The following is a 20,625-nucleotide window of genomic DNA, read 5'->3' as shown; positions in this document are numbered from 1 at the left end:
CTCCCTGCCATGATGGCAATGCACTCACCCTCTGAAACTGTAAGCAAGCCTCCAATTAAATGCTTTCTTTTCATAAGAGTTGCCATTGTCATGCAAAGCAATAGAACTCTTCAAAGCAATACAACAATGGCTAAGACAATTGGTTATTTCCAGAATTTACCATTATAAAATTCACACCACAATTGAGCATGAGTAACTAAACTTTCAGAAAGCAAAGACACAGGTAAGAGGGTAGACTACATTAGAAGAGGAAGGAAAGATGGTGTGAGAGTTCAGGGACTCTTACCATTCCTGGGTTGGCTCTGTATTCTCAAAGGGCCCGATTAATGAGACCCTCAAATTATCTATTCTTAATTTACTTTAAAAAATAAATTTATTTTTTTATACATTTATTCTTCTTGAATACATTACATCCTGACCAGTCCCCATCTCCTCTCAGTCTCTCCACCCCCATCTTCCCTCTCACCCAGATCCACTCTTCCTGTTTCCCTTCAGAAAAGAGCAGGCCTCCCCAGGGATATCCACAAAGCATGGCATAACAAGTTACATTAAGATTAGGCACAGACCCTACTATCATATCAAGGCTGGGTGAGGCAACCCAGTAGGAAAAAAAAAGGGTCCCAAAAGCAGGCAAAAAGAGTCAGAGACAGCTCCTGTTCCCATTGTTAGGAGTCCCACAGAACACCAACTTACACGACCATAACATACGCAGAGGACCTACGTCAGAACCATACATGCTCTGTGATTGGTGCTTTAGTTTCTGTGAACTCCTGATTCCTCATGCTGACCTTTGGGCTGGCAGCCCCATGGCCATGGTGGAGTGGGACCAGCTCTCGGCAGCCAGAGACGATTTGGCCAGAGTTTATGTACAGCCATTACTGTGAACTTAAATAACTAAGCACACTATGTACTTAGGTCACTCACTCACGCTTTACTATGGAGGCAAGTGGTGTTTTTGAGTGTTGACTTTTCCATTGTCAAGCTACGTGATCTTGGCCAGATGCCTCCTCTCTTCTGGATTCATCTGTCTGAAAAACAGGCGGGCAAGACCACTCTTGACCCTTAAGTATTTCTGATATTTAAAAGTCAGATTGGCTCACACTTCATCCTCTCTATGGCCTTAGCCCGATTCTTTCCTGAGACAAGTGACACTATCTCTCTGAACCTCAGTTTCCTCCTCTGAGGTGAGAGGACTCTCGTTCTGGATTGGACTGTCTTTTAAGAGCTGAAGTGAAGCAGAGGCAGGCTGATCTCTGGGTTTAAGGCTAGTCTGCTCTGTATAGTGGGTTGCAAGATACATAGTGAGGTTGTCTCAACACAAAAATGTTAAAACGAGAGGCAAAGACATATGGGAAGAGTTAGCATGGTTCTGGAAAGGATGCTGGGCTCCCTCCTTCTCTCCCTCTGCCTCCTTTTCTCCTTTCCTTTTATCTCCCTCTCCCTTCACTTCTTTCTCTCTTTGAACTTGAGTTGTTCCCAAATTCTGTAGTGTAAATACATCCCTCATGGTCAATGGCAAGGTGGTAATAGTCTATCACTGCATGTGTTTTCTTTTTGACTCATTACCAAACAAATCCAGCAGACTAACAAATTGCTTTAGAACGCATGGAAGGCTGTCCTCTGGTTACCACAGTCACACGGGTGAGCCTCGGTGTGGCATGGCATCCATGTGGCACAGCCCCAAGGATCATGTGTGCTGAGAACTTTTGTTATAGCTCTGCTTACTGCCCTCACACCCTTCTTAATCTAAAAATTATATGAAAACTAAGGAGCTTCCAGTCCCTCACTGGGCGGAATATCTGGCATTCACAGTACTAATGCTTGATCTCTTTTAGGCATTGCAACTAGAGCACATTAATGATCACCACCCTAGAGAAGAACGTAGAGACAGATAGTCAGCAATGACCACCACTCTTAGAAAACATTTGGAAAAATAAAATTGTTAATGAAGCTAGGCTGAGATGTTTTTATTACTGGCTCTGATGTAGAAAATCTTAGGGAACAATTTGAAGTTTAGGAAGACACACTCTTAATTGTTAAGCGAGGGCCCTTTTATGGTCAGGGAGCAAGAGCAATGTCAGCACTGGCTGACGTGACTCTCACTGAGGCTGGACTGATGAGGATTTCTTACACCCACTTCGCCCTCAGCTTCCAGATATGATTTATTAAGAATTGCTGATGAGTAGATACATATTCTGAGGATTTAAGGTAGACACGACTGGTTTTTATATAAAAGTTTAGGTTTGTAATTCTCTTAAGATTCTTGCAAAATTACCTTTCAAGATAAATAATAAAATAATTACTCCCTTCTTTTAACCCAAATTGCTGCCTGGCAATAACAAAAACTGGCTGAGAAAACTCCCTTGCTTGCTTACGCTTTGTTAATCAATAACAATTTGCTTAGTTTCGACTGTATGTGGGTATTTGGGAGTAATTTGTTTTCTTTTCTTGTACTACATAATGTTATTTCTTGTAAAGGTATTGGGGCACAGTCTTTCTTTTAATAATCATTTACTAAAGAAAACTAAAATGTAATCAAATTGTAGTTTTATATTGCTTGAAAGATTTTTCTGGGATATATGGGCTATAGAAGAAAGAATAAAGTGGGAACAATGTTCCTTTCACCCATCCACAATGTGTATGTATGTACACGTATGTGCATGTATGTATGTAAAGCTTGTCTGTGGGTGTGTTAGAGCTTGCTCCATCTATCAGTTGTGTGTATAGATGTATGCATGTAAATGAATGAAATGCTTGGAGCCTGTTTTCTGGAGCTTTGCTCTAAACATTCTATGTGTGGACGTAGGTCTGTATGCATGTATGTATGTGTGTATGTATATAAGCATGTATGTATATATTTGTATGTATGAAGTTATTGGACTCTGCTTTTTGATTCATTCACTCAGTGTGTGTGTGTATGTATATGTACATGTATGTATGTGAATTTGTGTGAATGTGTACATGTTTATCTGTAGGTCTGTGTGTATGTATATACATATATATATATTTATATGTATGAAGTTATTGGACTCTGCCTTTTGTTTCATCCATTCAGTGTGTGTGTGTGTGTGTGTGTGTGTGTGTGAATTTTTTCTCATTCCTTCTCTTTCTTACCAGCCCCAAAGAGTTAAAAGGGTTCATAGTTTTTCCACTGGCCACAGGGAGTGCCAGCCCCAATAAATTAAGCTTTGGTTCTCAGAGTAAAGTCTGCTGAGTAGCTTCTCTAATCGCTGGTTGTCATTGGCAGCAGCCACTGTAGGTATCTGGATCCATCCCTGTTAGCGGCTCTAAGCACTGATTCCCCAATGGCTGCCAGCCTCAGTTTACCCACCACATGGATGCCAAAGCTGGTCATTGGCACTATCTGTCAGTACAAACTGAGTAAAATGTATTCAAATAATTGCTATAGAAAAAGTTTTCAGTGTTTAGTGTCACTGAATTTTTTTAAAAAAATTAATTAGCTAATTAATTAACTCTTTCTTTGGGGAGGGGTGGCAAGGTCTCACTATGTATCCTTGACTGACCTGGAACTCACTTTATAGACCAGGCTGACTTTGAACTAATAGAGATACTCCTGCCTCTCTGCCTCCTGAATGCTGGGGTGTTTGAGGTCTGTTTTTTTTTTTTTTTTTTGCATTATTTATTTATTTGTTTGTTGTTAGTTTGAGGGGTTGATGCAAGGGTTCAAGCATAGTAGCCGAGGGCTTTGTCTCTGAGCCACATTTCTGGCCATATGGTCTTTGTTTTTAGCACAAGTTATTGAAATACTGTTTTATAAATTTCTAAACTGTTATCAGTTACTCTGGTGGCCTGCCTGGAAAGGACCTCACAGTTCAATGTCCTTCTAAATAGCTGGAAAACAGAGCAGACAGGTCTGGGATGGTTGGTCATTCAGAGCTGTAGAATGTTGACCAGCTCATGTGCCAGAGGGCCCTGCTCTGTCACCTTTAATTTTCCCGGCAGCGTTAGAAGGGTGGAGGTTACCACACACATTTCAAAGAGGGAACACTGAGTCGGAGTAACAGTGAGAACTTGAGACAGAACTTTCTAGGTCTGGCTCCAGATTCTGTCTCTACACCTGTAAGATGTGAGCCTAGGGGGATCACATCATGGGGCGAGCCACTGAGGACCTCCAGATGTCTCTTGCCAGAATCCGATTCAAGACTTGGCATAAAGTTGGCAGACTCTTAATCATCACAGGAGAGACTGGGTAACCTGCATAGGCATTTTATAGGTGGAGAATGGAGGACTTTGATTTGCTTAAAAGTTTGACTCAGCTATGGTCAAATTGACATGTTTAGGGGTCAGGGGCTTAGGCACTATAAGAGAGATCCGAATATAGGTTTAAGTTATCAGGGTGTCTACCAGTGTTCAGGTCTCATCTCCTCTGCTCTCAGTTGCTCTTATCCCTCAAGCAGGCTGGAAAAGGAAATATGTCACTGCCCCTCCCTCTGTGGCTTGGGTTCTTATTCTCTGTCCCCAGAGACCTCTTTTTTAGTGTTCTTGTTGAACAAATTTGGAGAACTCTGTCTTGGCACGGGGCAGGCATTGGTAGGGGTGGGCAGAGGCAGGGGTGTAAAACCTTAGCAGCTTGTCCTGCTGGAGGAGGCTGAGATGGCTGAGTCTCCTTTCGTCTGCAGCCCAGAATCCTTTGGGCAATGCCTTCAGGGGCAGTGCTGGCTTGTTCCATGGAGGAAGTCAGAGGGCTCAGTTCCCAAACTCTCAGAAACCTTGGGGTTGTTCTGGGGAAGGAGCTTCCTGGAATGCTAACTCTCTGCACTCAGCTGCCTATGGGCTTCCTGATCCTTTCCTGCTAAGAGCCGGCAGTAACAGTCCTGTGGACCCACTAGGTACGAGGTGGCTTCTCATCTTTAGGTTGTTGGCAAGCTCCAGGTGTCTGTGAGGCTTGTGCTCAGACGTAACCAGGACATTATGTAATTTTTTCCCCCTGTATACATCCTCACACTCCTGTAGTCTTTTCCCTCATCGCCTGCTCTTCTTTTCCAGCTGGACACAAGGTCAGTCAACCCTCTCTCCTTCTTTCCTTCTTCCGTCCTCAAATAATTACTTACTGAGAATTCCAGTATGTCACCAAACTGCTCATAATTTTCTAACTTAATTTCCATAGATCTTTCCCGGTCTTTTCAACCCAGCTCCGTGGCCTGGCACATTCAGGTGGAGACTAGATGGAGGACATCTTACGATGAGACGAGCTTTGAACCTGCCATTCCCCCTCTCACTTAGGAAGGTTTGGTCCAGTCTTGTGCTTGCTTCTGCAGAGGCCATGGCTCCACAATGCCTGGGGAGGAAACTCAGCAATCTCTATGAGCTCAAGGAGACACAGTGTGAAGCCTTTGCATCCCTCCCCTCCTGCTTGAGAGCCTGTGTACCAGAGCAGAGCAAGGCAGTGCCTGAGAGCCAGGCTCTGAGACTGTGCCACATAAACTCCCACTTCTAGCTGTAATCTTGAACATGACGCTTACTTTTATTGTATCTTAGTTTTTCATCTGACAGGCACAATAAAAAAATCTTTCCTTCAATTAATTGATGTTGGTTGAGCTGAGGTTATTAAGCAATAACTGGCCTGGACCAATCACCCGTTGCTGCAAAGCAGAGTAGTTGTACTCTGATTGTACATCATCCTCTCCCAGTTGTCTGGGAATTCAGTTAAGAAGGGAGAAAAAAACATCCTCTAGGATCCTCCAGACTGTAACCAGCCAATGACATAAGAGATGCAGGATGTGCCCTGCCTGGGTTAGGGGTGGGAGGTGGGAGCACAGCAGGCAAGGCTTCCTGGCTAAAGTGAGTCCTGTTGTTGCCACAGTGTGGGTATCACTGTGTTGGTATTGGTCCCCACTCCATGGCAAGAAGCTAGGCAAGTGCCTTAAGGAGGCAGAGAGGCCGAGGTGTGCACAGTACTGCATTTGTGTGGAGATTTGCGTGTGGAGACAGAGGAGATGGAGGGGACAGCTGTGCACTGAGGCTGAAGTCTTCAGCAAGCAGAGCATTGGGGGCTATTGTCATCATTCTGGTAGGGAGTGGTGGTGGGGGCCTCAGGGATGACAGAATGAGGGAGTGCGAGTTTATGTTGTGGTCTTACATTTTACCCCGTGCTTATTTAGGCAGCCACCCCTGGGAAATGCAATACATATATATTGCATATATGCATGTGTATATCTCTATCTCTGTCTGTTCTATCTATCTATCTATCTATCTATCTATCTATCTATCTATCTATCTATCTATCTATCTATCATCTATCTATCTATCTATCTATCATCTATCTATCTATCTATCTATCTATCTATCTATCTATCTATCTATCCATTTTTGTGCATTGGTGTTTTGCCTGCATGTATGTCTGTGTGAGGATGTCATATCCTGTGGAACTGGAGTTGCAAACAGTTGTGAGATGCCATGTGTGTCCTCTGGAAGACCAGTCAGTGCTCCTAACCATTGAACCATTTATCCAGCCTTCCCTCCCGCCCTTCCAGAGACAAGGTTTCTCTGTGCAGCCTTGGGTGTCCTGGAACTCACTGTATAGACCAGGCTGGCCTCAAACTCACAGAGTTCTGCCTGCCTCTGCCTCCCAAGGGCTGGGTACATCTTTTTTTTTTTTTTAAATACAGTACTTTATTCTATTCTTTTAGGAATCTTTGCTTACCCATAAGGCTAAAAACAACTTCTTCTTCTTCTTCTTCTTCTTCTTCTTCTTCTTCTTCTTCTTCTTCTTCTTCTTCTTCTTCTTCTTCTTCTTCTCCTTCTCCTTCTCCTCCTCCTCCTCCTCCTCCTCCTCCTCCTCCTCCTCCTCTTCCTTCTTCCTTCTTCCTTCTTCTTCTTCTTCTTCTTCTTCTTCTTCTTCTTCTTCTTCTTCTTCTTCTTCTTCTTCTTCTTCTTCTTCTTCTTCTTCTCCTTCTCCTTCTCCTTCTCCTTCTCCTTCTCCTCCACCTCCTCCTCCTTCTCCTTCATCGTCATCCTCATCATCATCATCGGTTTTGATTCTAAAAGTATAGAAGGCCCGGAATTGATTATTGTGTGTACAGAAGGAGGAAGGTGTGATAAAGAAAAAAAGTATTATCTTGCATGAATATCCACACTGATCAGCAGCCTTTCTTGGAGACACTATGGTGTCCCCAGTGCTCTGTAGCATGACCTTCAGTCACAAAACATTTGACTATGTGTGGGGGCCTGCATATGATTTTTTTCTGTTCTGTTGTCTGTTGTTCTTTTTGTTGATTTTTTGGAAAGTTTGTGTGTGTACTTGCTTGTTGGCACCTTCCCACAGCACATAAGGGAATCAGTCTTCTCCTTCCACCTCGTGGCTTCCCACACATTCTTTCGGCCAAAGCAAGTAGTATGGTCCAGCCTGACAGGAGGTGGAAAGTTTTTTGTCTATAGAGAAGTTATTTGGCCTTGGTCTGATATGTTGGTTCAACAGCAAGTATGTGTATCATGTAACTTGGGGTAGTTCACAGAACAGAACAGCATGCTATAAACCAACAGAAAACATGCCTACTGTGAATAGCACCATACCACAGACAGCCGAAGGCTGAGGCGGTGCTTGCTAAGTATCACAACATGTGTTGTCATGACAATATTACTCTGATGGTTGTGTGGCACAAAATCAATACACCTCAGAGATCAAACTTCACATATAAGTTCAGTGTGGTCTATGGGTATCCATGGTGATCTCTCCTGTGAAATGATGTACTGCTGAAAGAGAAGGAGCTGGGCTCTCATCAGAACCTCCCAATGTCTGTTCTAAGTTGCTTGTCGCATCCAAGGGCGTGTCTCACCTTTGGCTGCTGCCCACTGCAAGTTCTTTCTCCCCATTTGATGGTGGCAGATATGGATAGCCTGTCACCCTCAGAGTAGAATTCCATGACCAATCAGGACATTCCTCTGTGATTCAGTGCCTGAACCATTCTTTCACTAAAGAGGACTCAGTCTCTCCAATTTTATTCTGTGGCCTGGAACGTCCCATATTTGTTAAGATAACCTTGAATTTTGATCTCCCTGCCTCCCCAGTGTTGGGATTATAGGAAGGAGCACCACACATGGGGGAGTCTTTGCTTTTTTAATGAGGTCCTTTGATTATAAAAGTTTTCACTTTCATAAAATCCAATTCATGCACTTTTTTTTTTTGAGAGAAAAATCCACCCTGTCTAGTTTTGCCTTGTCTGGAACTCACTATGTAGACTCAGATAGCCTCAAACCCAAAGAGATACTCCAGCCTCCAACCTCCTTACTGTTACTGCAGCCATACTCCATCACTCTTGAACAAACACTTTCTTTCTTTTCCTTCCTTCCTTCCTTCCTTCCTTCCTTCCTTCCTTCCTTCCTTCCTTCCTTCCTTCCTTCCTCCCTCCCTCCCTCCCTCCCTCCCTTCCTTCCTTCCTTTCTTTTTAATTAGATATTTTCTTTATTTACATTTCAAATGTTATCCCCTTTCCTAGTTTCCTCTTCAAAAGTCACCTACCCTCTCCCCATTCCCCCTGCTGCCCAACCCACCCACTCCTGCCTCCTGGCCCTGGCATTCTCCTATACTGGGGCATAGAAACTTCACAGGACAAAGGGCCTCTCCTCCCATTGATGACTGACTAGGCCATCCTCTGCTACATATGCAACTGGAGTCATGAGTCGCACCATGTGTTTTCTTTGATGGGTGGTTTAGTTCCAGGGAGCTCTGGGGGTACTGGTTAGTTCATATTGTTGTTCCTCCTATGGGGCTGCAGACCCCTTCAGCTCCTTGGGTACTTTTTTTAGATCCTTCATTGGGGACCCTGTGCTCTGCACAGTGGATGGCTGTGAGCATCCATTTCGTATTTGTCAGGCACTGGCAGAGCCTCTCAGGAGACCACTATATCACGCTCCTGTCAGCAAAATCTTGTTGGCATCTGTTATAGTGTCTGGGTTTGGTGGTTGTTTATGGGATTGATCCCCAGGTCAGACAGTCTCTGGATGGTTGTTCCTTCAGGCTCTGCTCCGAACTTTGTCTCTGTAACTCCTTCCATGGGTATTTTGTTACTCATTCTAAGAAGGAATGAAGTATCCACACTTTGGTCTTCCTTCCTTTTGAGTTTCATGTGTTTTGCAAATTGTTTCTGGGCTAATACCCACTCATCAGCGAGTGCATATCATCTGTTTTTTTGGGGGATTGGGTTACCTCACTCAGGACGGTGCCCTCCAGGTCCATCCATTTACCTAAGAATTTCATAAATTCATTGCTTTTAATAGCTGTCACCCTCAGATGACCAATCAGGACATTCCTCTGTGATTCAGTGCCTGAACCATTCTTTCACTAAAGAGGTCTCAGTCTCTCCAATTATATTCTGTGGCCTGGAACTTCCCACATTTGTAAAGATAACCTTGAATTTTGATCTCCCTGCCTCCAACTCCATTGTACCACATTTTCTGTATCCATTCTTCTGTTGAGGGACATGTGGGTTCTTTCCAGATTCTGGCTATTATAAAATAAGGCTGCTATGAACATAGTGGAGCATGTGTCCTTATTACAAGTTTGAAAATCTTCTGGGTATAAGCCCAGGAGAGGTATTGCTGGATCTTCCAGTAGTACTATGTCCAATTTTCTGAGGAGCCGCCATACTGATTTCCAGAGTGGTAGTACCAGCTTGCAATCTGAACAGCAATGGAGGAGTGTTCCTCTTTCTTCACATCCTCGCCAGCATCTGCTGTCACCTGAGTTTTTGATCTTTGCTATTCTGACTGGTATGAGGTGGAATCTCAGGGTTGTTCTGATTTGCATTCCCCTGATGACTAAGGATGTTGAACATTTTTTCAGGTGCTTCTCAGCCATACGGTATTCCTCAGTTGAGAATTCTTTGTTTAGCTCTGCACCCCATTTTTAATAGGTTTATTTGATTTCCTAGAGTCCAGCTTCTTGAGTTCTTTGTATATATTGGATATTAGTCCCTATCAGATTTAGCATTGGTAAAGATCCTTGCCCAATCTGTTGGTGGCCCTTTTGTCTTATTGACAGTGTCTTTTGCCTTACAGAAGCTTTGCAATTTTATGAGGTCCCATTTGTCAATTCTTGATCTTACAGCACAAGCCATTGCTGTTCTCTTCAGGATTTTTTCCCCACGGTGCCCCTATCTTTGAGGCCTTTCTCTACTTTCGCCTCTGTAAGTTTCAGTGTCTCTGATTTTATGTGGAGTTCCTTGATCCAGTTAGACTTGAGCTTTGTACAAGGAGATAAGAATGGATCGATTTGCATTCTTCTACATGCTAACTGCCAGTTGCGCCAGCACCATTTGTTGAAAATGCTGTCTTTTTTTCCAAGGGTAGGTTTTAGCTCCTCTGTCAAAGATCAAGTGACCATAGGTGTGTGAGTTAATTTCTGGGTCTTTAATTCTGTTCCATTGATCTACCTGTCTGTCATTGTACCAGTACCAAGAAGGTTTTTTTTTTTTTTTTTTTTTTTTTTTTTTGCTCTGTAGTACAACTTTAGGTCAGTGATGATGATTCTATTAGAGGTTCTTTTATTGTTGAGAGTAGTTCTTGCTATCCTAGGTTTTTTGGTATTCCAGATGAATTTGCAAATTTTCAGCCTTTCTAACTCTGTGAAGAATTGAGTTGGAATATTGATGGGAATTGCACTGAATCTGTAGATTGCTTTTGGCAAGTTAGTCATTTTTACTATATTAATCCTGCCAATGTATGAGCATGGGAGATCTTTCTATCTTCTGAGATCTTCTTCAATTTCTTTCTTCAGAGACTTGAAATTCTTATCATAAAGATCTTTCAATTGCTTAGTTAGAGTCACATGAATGTATTTTATATTACTTGTGACTATTGTTAAAGGTGTTGTTTCTCTAATTTCTTTCTCAGCCTGTTTATCCTCTGTGTACAGAAAGGTGATTGAATTGATTGAGTCAATTTTATATCCAGCTACAGCACTGAAGCTGTTTATCAGGTTTAAGAGTTCTCTGGTGGAATTTTTGGGGTCACTTACGTATGCTATCATATCATCTGCAAATACTGATATTTTGACTTCTTTCTTTCCAATTTGTATCTCTTTGATCTCCTTTTGTTGTCTAATTGTTCTGGCTAGGACTTCAAGTACTATATTGAATAGGTAGGGAGAGAGTGGGCAGCCTTGTCTAGACCCTGATTTTAGTAGCATTGCTTCAAGTTTCTCTCCATTTAGTTTGATGTTGGCTACTGGTTTGGTGTATATATATTTTTTATTATGTTTAGGTATGGGCCTTGAATTCCTGATCTTCCCAAGACATTTATCATGAACAGATGTTGGATTTTGTCAAATGCTCTCTCAGCATCTAATGATATGATCATGTGGTTTTTGTCCTTAAGTTTGTTTATATAGTGGATTATGTTGTTGGATTTCCATATATTGAACTATGCCTACATCCCTGGGGTGAAGCCTACTTGATCATGATGGATGATCGTTTTGATGTGTTCTTGGATTCAGTTTGCAAGAATTTTATTGAGTATTTTTGCATCGCTATTCATAAGGGAACTTGGTCTGAATTTCTCTTTCTTCATTGGATCTTTGTGTGGTTTAGGTATCAGAGTAATTGTGGCTTCATAGAACGAATTTGGTGTAGCGTACCATATGTTTCTATTTTGTGGACTAGTTTGAGGAGTATTGGAATTAGGTCTTCTTTGAAGGTCTGATAGAACTCTGCACTAAACCAATCTGGTCATGGGTTTTTTTTGTTTGGGAGACTATTAATGATTGTTTCTATTCCTCTAGGGAATATGGGACTGAGTTAACTTTGGTACCTGGTATCTGTCTAGAAAATTAGCCTTTTCACCCAGGTTTTCCAGTTTTGTTGAGTATAGGCTTTTGTAGTAGGATCTGATGATTTTTTTTTTTTTTTGATCTCCTCAGATTCTGTTGTCATGTCTCCCTTTTCATTTCTGATTTTGTTAATTAGGATACTGTCCCTGTGCCCTTTAGTCTGGCTAAGGGTTTATCTATTTTGTTGATTTTCTCAAAGAACCAGCTCCTGGTTTGGTTGATTCTTTGTATAGTTCCTTTTGTTTCCACTTGGTTGATTTTAGCCCTGAGTTTGATTATTTCCTGCTGTCTACTCCTCTTAGTGAATTTGCTTCCTTTTGGTCTAGAGCTTTTAGGTGTGCTGTCAAGCTGCTAGTGTATGCTCTCTCCAGTTTCTTTTTGGAGGCACTCAGAGCTATGAGTTTTCTTTTTAGGACTGCTTTCATTGTGTTCCTTAAGTTTGGGTAAGTTGTGGCTTCATTTTCATTAAACTCTAAAAAAGTCTTTAATTTCTTTTTTTATTTCTTCCTTGACCAAGTTATCACTGAGTAGAGTGTTGTTTAGCTTCCACGTGTTTGTGGACTTTTTATTATTTATGTTGTTATTAAAGACCAGCCTTAGTCTGTGGTGATTTGATTGGATTTATAGAATGATCTCAATATTTTTGTATCTGTTGAGGTCTGTTTTGTGACCAATTATATGGTCAGTTTTGGAGAACGTACCTTGAAGTGCTGAGAAGAAGGTATATACTTTTGTTTCAGGATAAAATGTTCTGTAGATATCTTTTAAATCCATTTGTTTCATAACTTCTGTTAGTTTCACTGTGTCTCTGTTTAGTTTCTGTTTTTATGATCTGTCTATTGATGAGAATGGGGTGTTGAAGTCTCCCACTATTACTGTGTGGGGTTTGATGTGTGCTTTGAGCTTTTGCAAAGTTTCTTTTATGAATGTGGGTGCCCTTGCATTTGGAGTATAGCTGTTCAGAATTGAGAGCTCATCTTGGTAGATTTTACCTTTGATGAGTATGAAGTGCCTCTCCTTGTCTTTTTTTGATAACTTTAGGTTGAAAGTCGATTTTATTCGATATTAGAATGGCTACTCCACTCCAGCTTGTTTCTTGGGACCATTTTCTTGGAAAATTGTTTTCCAGCCTTTTACTCTTAGGTAGTGTCTGTTTTTTTTCACTGAGGTGGGTTTCCTGTATGCAGCAAAATGTTTGGTCCTATTTGTGTAGCCAGTCTGTTAGTCTATGTCTTTTTATTGGGGAATTGAGTCTATTGATAGTAAGAGATATTAAGGAAAAGTCATTGTTGCTTCCTGTTATTTTTGTTGTTAGAGTTGGGATTCAGTTCATGTGGCTATCTTCTTTTAGGTTTGTTGAAAGATTACTTTCTTGCCTTTTCTAGGGTGTAGTTTCCCTTCTTGTGTTGGAGTTTTCCCTTTATTATCCTGGATTTGTGGAAAGATATTGTGTAAATTTGATTTTGTCCTGAAATACTTTGGTTTCTCCATCTATGGTAATTGAGAGTTTTGCTGGGTATAGTAGCCTGGGCTGGCATTTGTGTTCTCTTAGGGTTTATGTGACATCTGTCCAGGATCTTCTGGCTTTCATAGTCTCTGGTGAGAAGCCTGGTGTAATTCTAATAGGTCTGCCTTTATATGTTACTTGACCTTTTTCCCTTACTGCTTTTAATATTCTATCTTTATTTAGTGCATTTGTTGTTCTGATTATTATGTGTCGGAAGGAATTTCTTTTCTGGTTCAGTCTATTTGGAGTTCTGTAGGCTTCTTATATGTTTATGGTCATCTCTTTCCTTCAGTTAGGGAAGTTTTCTTTCATAATTTTGTTGAAGATATTTACTGGCCCTTTAAGCTGAAAATCTTCACTCTCATCTATACCTGTTATCCTTAGGTTTGGTCTTGTCATTGTGTCCTGGATATACTGGATGTTTTGAGTTAGGATCTTTTTGCATTTTGCATTTTCTTTGATTGTTGTGTCCATGTCTTCTATGGGATCTTCTGCACCCAAGATTCTCTGTTCCATCTCTTATATTCTGTTGATGATGCTTGCATCTATAGCTCCTGATTTCTTTCCTAGGATTTCTATCTCCAGAGTTGTCTCCCTTTGTGATTTATTTATTGTTTCTACTTCCATTTTTAGATCCTGGATGATTTTGTTCAATTCTACCACCTGTTTGGTTGTGTTTTCCTGTAATTCTTTAAGCCTTTTTTGTGTTTCTTCTTTAAGGGCTTCTACTTGTTTAGCTGTGTTCTCCTGTATTTCTTTAAGGGAGTTTTTAATATCCTTCTTAAAATCCTCTACCAGCATCATGAGATAGGATTTTAAATCCAAATCTTGCTTTTCTGGTGTGTTGGGGTATCCAGGACTTGTTGTGGTGGGAGTGCTGGGTTCTGATGATGCCAAGTAGTCTTGGTTTCTATTGGTAAGTTTCTTTTTTTTTTCTTTTCTTTTTTTTTTTTAAGATGAGGAAAAAAATAAATCTGTCGTTTTATTTAACATTCATTCTGAAGTTACAGTTTTATCAATACAATCTGCTTCTAAAGAAATCTTAGTATAATCCTAAAAGCATGCATTTATATACAGTAAGATCTACATTCCTAAATAAATTACATACATGATATATATTAAACAATAAAGAATACCAATTTGAAAATTCAGGACATTTATTTTTCTTCATGGGAATTTAACTACTGTGCAACACACAGCAATTATGTTTACTAGGTAGTGAGACACTAAATAAGCATACTCAAAGTGTCTAAAACAGACTTTGTTTTTTAGGCGACAAAATATTTTATGTCCTTAACATCTCCCTCTGTTGGTAAGTTTCTTACATTTGCCTTTCGCCATCTGGTAATCTCTGATGTTAGATGTTCTAGCTGCCTCTGGCTGGAGCTTGTTCCTCCTGTGAGTCTGTTAGCCTCTGTCAGCACTCCTGGGAGTCCTGCTCTTTCCTGGTAAGACCAGTGCACAGAGGGCTGCAGAACAGCCCCACCTCCTGGCTGCAGATGTAGGACCATAGTACCCTATTCCAGCTCTTCTGCTGCTTCTGTGGCCTTGCTCTTCTAAGCTGTCCCCCCTTAGAGAGACACTGGGGAGAAAATGGCAATTTCTCCTGAGTCCTGGGGGTCAGAGCACTCCCTGGAGGCAAGCTCTCTTCTGGCAGGGAAGGTGCACAGAGGACTGAGGATCAGCCCCACCTTCTGGCTGCAGATGTAGGCCTGTAGGACCCTGTCCCAGAAGCTCTGTTGCTTCTGCAGCCTGTGCACTCCTGAGTGGACCCACCCTAGAGAGTCACCGGAGAGAAAAATCGTAACTTTTTTTTTTTTTTTTGAGTAAAAGATAGGTTTATTTCAGTTCCCAGTTGGAGGTTATAGTTTATCATGACAATGAACCACAGTGGAAGAGTTGAGACAGGATAATTCAATGTTTTAAAGCACATATTCAAGTCACATTTATTCCATCATAGGAATATAAAAGAGCCATATGAAATCCAAAGGATTCTAGCAAAATAAGCCAACTTCTGAACCTTAAAGTTGTCTTGTGATGTTTCTGTTTTCATAATACAGAAATAAATATGAACTCTCATCCATTCTCACCCATGTGGCCTTAAAGAGCTTACTAAATGGTCTTACTGAAAGCTTCTCTTGGCATACTTAAAATGCTCCTTCACCGGTTTTTATGGCTTCTTATTGAAAAATTTAAAATACTTTTATTAATTATTTTATTTATTTACATTCCAAATGTTGTCCCCCTTATCCATCACCATATTTTTTTTTTTATTATACTAGTGCCACAGATATGAGAGAATACCATGAGATGTGAGTTTATAGTTAGGAATGTGTCTTATGCCTACCCATAATCTCAGCACCTAAAAGTCAAAGGCAAGGACATACAAGTTCAAACTTTTTCGTTACTTATTCATTTTATGTCCATTTCACTGTCTGCCTCCCAGTCACCCCAGTCATTCCCTCCCACAATTCTTCCCCCCATCCCCTCATCCCTCTCCCCCCGGGTATTACTTCACCCTAGTACATCAAGTCTCTGTGGGGCTAGGCGCATTGTCTCTCACTGAGGTAAGACAAGGCAGCTAAACTAGAAGAACCTATGCTACGTGTTGGGATAGTCCCTGTTCCAGTGATGTTGTAACATCTTAATATGCAAAGTCCTGTTGTAGACAGTGGTGTGGTACTAACTCTACAGTCCTGTTTCCTGTCCTGGAAATCAAGGAGAACACTACATTTTCATAGGAATGTTCTGGCTGTTAAATGAGTTAGTTTAAGTAAACCCTGACAAAAAAGTAACATTCTTAGGTATTGTTGCTAATATGATGATGATCATCATCCTTGCATACTGTACTGGCTAGTTTTGTGTCAACTTGACACAGCTGGAGTTATCACAGAGAAAGGAGCTTCAGTTGAGGAAATGCCTCCATGAGATCCAACTGTAAGGCATTTTCTCAATTAGTGATCAAGGGGGAAAGGCCCCTTGTGGGTGGGACCATCTCAGGGCTGGTAGTCTTGGTTCTATAAGACAGCAGGCTGAGCAAGCCAGGTAAGGCAAGCCAGTAAAGAACATCCCGGGCGTGCTGCGGAGGAACGGCTGTTAGTGTTTAGCTGTGGATAGCCAGAGGTTAGGGTGTCTTCTCGAATCGGGGAACCTCTGATTTTGGAGGAGCCATGGCGCTCAGGGTCACTAGGAACACGAAAATTAACACAGAAAATAAGGCCGAGGTCAGTATGGCAGGCGCCAAGCGTGTGCCTGTGACAGTTACTGCTGCTTCCAAGCCCGGGCCGAGACCGAGAACTGCTCTTGGAGACATTGGTAATAAAGTCAGCGAAGAGCTACAGGCAAGAGTGCCTCTGAAAAGGGAAGCAAAAACGCTAGGTACTGGAAAAGGTACTGTTAAAGCCCTACCAAAACCTGTAGAGAAGGTGCCTGTGTGTGAACCAGGGGTGGAACTTGCTGAGCCTGAGCCTGAACCTGAACTTGAACATGTTAGAGAAGAGAAGCTTTCTCCTGAACCTATTTTGGTTGATAATCCCTCTCCAAGCCCAATGGAAACATCTGGATGTGCGCCTGCAGAAGAGTATCTGTGTCAGGCTTTCTCTGATGTAATCCTTGCAGTGAGTGACGTAGACGCAGATGATGGAGCTGACCCAAACCTCTGTAGTGAATATGTGAAAGATATCTATGCTTATCTCCGACAACTGGAGGAAGAGCAGTCAGTTAGACCAAAATACCTACAGGGTCGTGAAGTGACTGGAAACATGAGAGATATCCTCATTGACTGGCTAATACAGGTTCAGATGAAATTTAGGCTGCTTCAGGAGACCATGTACATGACTGTGTCCATTATTGATCGGTTCATGCAGAACAGTTGTGTGCCCAAGAAGATGCTGCAGCTGGTCGGTGTAACGGCCATGTTTATTGCAAGCAAATATGAGGAGATGTACCCTCCAGAAATAGGTGACTTCGCCTTTGTGACTAACAACACGTACACTAAGCACCAGATCAGACAGATGGAGATGAAGATTCTCAGAGTTCTGAACTTCAGCCTGGGTCGCCCTCTGCCTCTGCACTTCCTCCGTAGAGCATCTAAAGTCGGAGAGGTTGACGTTGAGCAGCACACTTTGGCCAAATACCTCATGGAGCTCTCCATGCTGGACTACGACATGGTGCATTTTGTTCCTTCTCAAATTGCAGCTGGGGCCTTTTGCTTAGCACTGGAAAGTCTTGACAACGGTGAATGGACACAACTCTGCAGCACTACCTACCCTACACGGAAGACTCCCTGCTTCCTGTTATGCAGCACCTGGCTAAGAATAGAGTCATGGTGAACTGTGGCCTTACAAAGCACATGACTGTCAAGAACCAAGTATGCAGCATCTAAGCATGCTAAGATCAGCACGCTGGCACAGCTGAACTGTACACTAGTTCAGAATTTGTCTAAGGCTGTGACAAAGGCATAACTCCAATGGACTGCTACATCTGCAGATGCAGTTGGCACCATGTGCCGCCTGTACATAGGATACCTACCGTGTTTACTTGCTCTTCAATAAAGGTTGTGACTTCTCATTTAAAAAAAAAAAAAAAAAAAAGAACATCCCTCCATGGCCTCTGCATCAGCTCCTGCTTCCTGACCTGCTTGAGTTCCAGTCCTGACTTCCTTGGTGATGAACAGCAGTATGGAAGTGTAAGCCGAATAAACCCTTTCCTCCCCAACTTGCTTCTTGGTCATGATGTTTGTGCAGGAATAGAAACCCTGACTAAGACACATACTGTTTGTTGACATCATTTGCATGCTGCTGACATCATTTGCATGCTAATCAACATCCTCTTGTTTGCTAGGTCTGTGTGTCCCTCTGTTTTTTTTTCACACAGCCTTGAAAATACAAATACAGAACTCTGGATGCTGAGAACCTACATGGGAAGATCCTGTGGTGGACTTATTAAGCTGGACAGCAAGACAGATAGTCCTTCAAAGCCCTAGAGAACAAAGTAGAGGAAGAATTCTGTGGCGATGGACAGAGCCCACAGCTTGGAGGCTACACATGAAGAATCCAGGCTCCCATATAAGTCCACTTTCTTGGTAATCATTATTATTTGGAGGATTTATATCTGAATTTGGTTTTCATGGCTCTAAAAGGGTTGAATATGCTGCTCTCATAGGCCCTTTCTGACTCAGAGAACAGCAAAATGTCCTAAACCAGCATCAGTAACTCTCTTAGGCTTGACCATAGCAATGGCTCAGTGTCTGTTATCATTATCACCACATCGGTGAGATGGGGACTCTAAAGCTGACCTCCTAAGCCTGCTGTGAGGACCTGGTGAAGAAACACATGTGAATGTAGGTATGATGTTCAGTGTGATGTCCCAAGGGACCATGTTAATGCTCTCAGTGTTGAGTAACAGCGCAGACTCCTGCTATTCTCTTTTGCTTTTTTCTCTAGACAGTAACCTAGAAAAGTTTTTGAAGTACTCATCTTCTGAAATGAGCCAATTCTTATAAGGTCCATTAACAAGGCATTGTCATCTTGGGGCTAATTAGGGAGTCCCTGGGTGCAAGAGCTGTGGATCTGCTGGCTTCTCCTTTCTCAAAGCTTGTCATTTTCCCCTTCAGGCCTGTGGGTCCCCCTGGTGCAGAACGAAATCTCTAGAGTTTGACTTCTCCTTCATGCTGACCTTAGGGTGTTTCCATGACCCTGGTGGGTTGGATCCAGCTCTGAGCCACAGAAGGGATTTTGGTTAGAGCCCAGGTCTAGCCAGTAGGTTGAACCCACTCACACAATTAAGTATGTGATAGACATGGCAGAGTCTGTCTCACTCAAGAGGCAAGTGGCCAGGTCCTGGCATTGGTTCTACCACTCACTAGCTGGGTGACCTTTGCCAAATTGCACATTTTTTGGATCATTGTTCATTATCTGGGCAATGGGCATGTAGGGCCATGCTTGACACTCTCTTGGTGGTACAGTCATTTAAGAAAACCAGGGTGTGCAGTCCCTGGGAGCAGCCATGAGGCTCTGTCATGTTGCCTATCTTTTTGAGTCCTCACTGGGAAAGGTGTGGCATCTCCTACTTCCCAGTTTGTTTTTTTTTTTTTTCTCTTTTGCCAGATCACTTTTCTAAGTCCCATCCCCATTATGTGACTGCTTTCTTGCCATGTTTCTGATGTCCATGTCTTACTCAAATTCTCTCTGTCTTCTCTTCCTCTTGATCCTCTCCCTATGAATCTATAATAAAATCTTCATGACTAAAACCAACAGAGCCAGGGTGGCTGTTTCATTCTACATGTGACACTTAATCAGTTCTGTCTGCTTCTCTCTGAACCTCTGTCTCCTTATTGATCCTGGGAGAGAAGAGTCTGCCTGGACTTGACTGCCTCTCTAGAGCTAATGGGGAGCTAACTGGAAGAGTTGGCGTCAGAGCTGTGGGACAATGCTTAGCAACAGCATTGTAGGGGCCAAGGTGTGCCATGATGCTTCTGATTTGTGGTGATTGCTAAGTACTGAGGGGTAATACACCCATCATGGTCAACGTCATAGTTGCCTACATACCACTGAAGAGCAGTTGAGATCATTTATCACTACACAGTATTTAAACCAGCTAACGCACCACACCAGACAACTTCTAGAACACAGACCACAGGAAAATGTAGTTGATCATCATCAGGATGTGAAGAGTTTTGGAGCTCTTGTTGCCTTTTAAAAAATGTTATAAATCAAAATCCAGACTCAAGCATTCTACTGACTCAGGTGCTATATAGCTGAAGTACATTCTCAGACACTACTCTGTCTCTGTTTCTGATACAATTTATTTGTCATTTTATAATTAATTTTTAATATCATCTGGTTTAAGGGTCAGCTCATAGGAATTCTAAACTTTATCAATTACCCTAAGCAAGAATGACTTAGAATCCAATCTTCTCCTTCTGGATACTTAGGAACCTAAGACTCAGACAGGAGGCAGGGATGGAGATTCAAGGTCATGGACCATAGGCCAGTACTTGTGGCTGGTGCAGCACATCATCACATTTTAGTCTAGCAAGCCTGGAAGGGAAGAGGTTAGTACTGGAATTCTATAGAAAAGGAAACTGGGGTACAATAGCAGCTCTGGAGCTTGATATCTTTGGTCCCCAATTCTTGCTTGCATCCAAGAGAATGAACCCCTGGGAGAGTTTCCTCAGTCTCCTGGCATCAAGATATCTCTGTTGATTTCTATTGTTGGTATGATATTATTGACTCTTTGTTTGTTTAATTATGTGTATGAACATTTTGCCTGCATGTATGCATGCATTCCTCATTCCTGGGGAGTCAGAAGTGGGTACATGATCCTCTAGAAC

The 20,625-nt window shown here is 42.1% G+C and overlaps 2 long non-coding RNA genes and 1 pseudogene across 4 annotated transcripts in view; all 3 read left to right on the top strand.

Moving 5' to 3' along the window:
- The window catches only part of Gm12865, a 100,061-nt gene that overhangs the window by 38,223 nt on the left and 41,213 nt on the right, over window positions 1–20,625 (top strand). The window contains exon 2 of one of the 3 annotated variants that reach the window (XR_868060.2): window positions 18,168–18,375. The exons of the other annotated variants lie outside the window; for them this stretch is intronic. This is a non-coding gene — a long non-coding RNA (predicted gene 12865). The remainder of the gene's footprint in view (window positions 1–18,167; window positions 18,376–20,625) is intronic. 3 annotated transcript variants of the gene reach the window in all.
- On the top strand, window positions 4,896–5,542 carry Gm12863 (predicted gene 12863). Its single transcript, NR_137285.1, has 2 exons — window positions 4,896–5,018; window positions 5,129–5,542. It is a non-coding gene; the product is annotated as a predicted gene 12863 (long non-coding RNA).
- On the top strand, window positions 16,379–17,864 carry Gm12856 (predicted gene 12856; annotated as a pseudogene).

The sequence above is a fragment of the Mus musculus genome, chromosome 4 (genome assembly GCF_000001635.26).
Source record: "Mus musculus strain C57BL/6J chromosome 4, GRCm38.p6 C57BL/6J".
NCBI classification, from domain to species: Eukaryota; Metazoa; Chordata; class Mammalia; order Rodentia; family Muridae; genus Mus; species Mus musculus.
This window is presented reverse-complemented; position numbering and strand designations above follow the sequence as displayed.